This window comes from Urocitellus parryii, chromosome 11 (genome assembly GCF_045843805.1).
Source record: "Urocitellus parryii isolate mUroPar1 chromosome 11, mUroPar1.hap1, whole genome shotgun sequence".
Classification (NCBI taxonomy): Eukaryota; Metazoa; Chordata; class Mammalia; order Rodentia; family Sciuridae; genus Urocitellus; species Urocitellus parryii.
The window spans coordinates 10,401,124-10,404,085 of NC_135541.1; positions in this window are offsets into that span (position 1 = coordinate 10,401,124).

Here is a 2,962-nt window from a genome sequence, read left to right on the forward strand (position 1 = left end):
CTTCTGCCCCTCCTGCCCTGAGTCCTTAATGGAAGTTGGGTGAGAACCCGCTCCTGTTCATTCATGCCCCGCGCTGACGTCACCCAAGCCACGCCCTCAGGAATGTCTTTAAAGGGGCCGGGCTGGCATCCCGAGGGGAGGGAGGGAAAGTCCAGAGGGGTTTGGGTAAGACTTTGGGGCCCTCTGGACTCACCGGCGCCCCCCAGGCGCTCCAGAGTTTGAGTGTCTCAAAGCATCAGCGCCCCCACGCGCTAGTCCCCAGGGATCTCGGAATCCAGGATGTTCAGCCCAAACGTGCGCTGAGCCGTCCCCGCTCTCGTCCTTTGCCTTTTGTGACTGAACTCAACGTTGGACTCAGTCTAGGCAGAAATGGGCCGGATGTCCAAGAAGTAGTTGCCTCCTTAGCATCAGTCCTGGGAGAGGAGGCCTGAAATAAACCGGATGCCTTCTATCTTGGGACCTCTGAAGGGTGCACCAGACCCTGGAAGGACAAGGAGAGTTCCTTTGTTCAGGAGCCTCTATGCTTACTGGGATCTAGGAGCAACCCTCTTCGGGGAACAGGTCAGACATGCCCTGATTTAATTCTCATCTAGGAAGCAGCCATCATTGTCCACACTTTTTTAGAAGAGGAAAACTCAGGCTACAAGAGATTGTACCCCATGCCGGAAGATTACATAACTCACAGGTAGTAGAAGCAAAGTTTGGATTTGGTGGCCTCCGCTATAACCCCTGCTGCATTCTGGGAGGGTGGCTGAGCTTAACACCCTTCATTCCCTGACCCTGGCATGATCCAGTTGGTGTGTTCTGACACTTTGGAGGACTCCTGCCTCCTGCCTGTCCCTTCCAGGGGCCTCTCCTCAAAGGTCCCTCAGACGTGAGTTCACAACCTCCCCTCTTGATGGAAGTGGCTGAGGAACAAATGGGAAATGTCCTCTCAACTGACTGCCCAGCCAGTGGCCACCCACCCAGCCACCCCCAGATGCCCATTGCCTTGTCACCATTTGGCCAGTGTGAAAGGAACAGCTGCAGCTGGCCTGGTTTCCCCAGCTGCCCTCTGCTCACCTCCTCTCTGACCCCAGCCTCTCCTCAACTCCCACGGAGCCCTCACCCAGCAGCCATGCTGGGCTACTCAGGTACCCAGGTCCTCCTGCCAGATGTGGACAGCTTGGTCTTGGCCTCTGCCCTTGCGAAGCGGGTCTGGACATCTCCCCTGGAGGGGGAGAGGAAAGGTTAATTACAGGTGTTGGGATTAATTAAAGCCTTTGATCAGGATGATGAGAGGGGAGCCTTGGGCTTCCGAGAGTGTATGTGTGAGTGTCCATGAGAGGGAGTCCATGTGTGCGAGCGATTGTGTTTGAGTGTGGATGTGTATAGGTGTAAATACTGATATGTGTGTGTGTGGAGACGTGTTGGCGAGTGTGTATGCAGGTGTAAGTGTAGATACAAGTGTTGATTTATAAGTGTGTGTGAGAGTATGTGGCCATGAGAGGAACTGTATGTGTGTGTGAGTGTGTAACGTTGTGTTTGACTGCTGGTGTGCATGTGGATATGGGTGCTGATGTACGTACGCGTGTGAGAGGGTTTGTTCTGAGTGTGTTGTGTGAGTGTGCCATGCACACAGTGATTGAGAACTCAGGCTTGGAAAGGCTATCTCTGCTCTCTGAGCCTCAGTCTGCTCTTTGGGAAGACGCCTATCTGGGAGAGTGACCGTGAAGATCAGATAAGGTCATGTGTGTAAGCCACACAGGCGGGATGTCAGAAAGCGCCAGTTCAGTCTCAGCTGTCATTACTGGTACATGTGGTTCAGCAAAAGGAAGTCCCCTCTGGAGAGGGTGGTTCATGCGGTGTGCACAGGGTACCTGCATGGGCACGTGCGTGTGCGTAATATGTGGTATGGTGAGTGTTCTGCATGTTTACTGGGCTGGGGACACTGGCTTACGGAACACTTCATAGGAGTTGTTTGTAAGATCCTGCTTGTATGGGCTCAGAGGTAGAACAATCACCTAGCATGTGTGAGGCACTGGGTTCCATCCCCAGCACCATATTAAAAAAAAAAAAAAAGGCCCTGCTTGTACATGTGTCACATGCCATTTGCAGGTTCTATGTGTTGGATGTGTCCAGCCCCCCCAAAGCCTCGACCCACCCATGCTGGTGTCAGGCAGGTCCCCATGGCTGTGGCTTGTGTGCCCAGCAGTATATGTTGGCACTGAATGGTGCTCACTTAACAGCCTGTGACATGAGCCTGTGGGAAGGAAGATATGTGAGGTGGCAGGAGGGTGTGGGGTGGGGGAAGCTCCCTGGCCCTTAGTCACCCACTTGTTAACTCAGCCTTCTTCTTTTCCTGTCCCAAGTCAGTCTCTGGCTCTGGGTGACTAGATGCTAAGGAGGAAAGTTCTCCAGTGAGTCTTATAAAGCGGCATGGAAATGTGGTATTTACTGTGACATAATCAGCTCTAATGGAGATGGAATTACCTATAAAGGCCCCAAAGAGCCCTCAGGGCCTAAGAGCCACTGCAGCGGGCAAAGCTTTGGTACAGGCAGGTAGAATCTGAGCGTATGTATGTAAGAGAGAGACAGAAGGAGAGGAGAGTGCACGCCTGCCTCATCTGCCCCTGCAGGTGCTCACCTCTGCTAGGACTTGGCTGGGCACAAACAGATTAGCAGGCTGAACGCTGGAGCCTTGGTCTCACCCACCCCACCTTTGATCTGCGCCTGCCTTGGCCAAGAGCCAGACACTATCAGAAAAGATGACTGCAGCCAAAACTTATAAAGTGCTTACTGCGCAGCAGGCCCGGTTCTCAGCACTTCTCCCACACTGAACCCCTTGGTTCTCATTACCCCTAAGAGGTGGGCATTGTTACTGTATGGGTTTTGCCAAGAAGCAACCTTGCTGGTGAAAGTTGTAGCTGGGATTCTAGTCTGGATCCAGCACACACCCTTGTGAGCATCTCTTTTGTCCTCT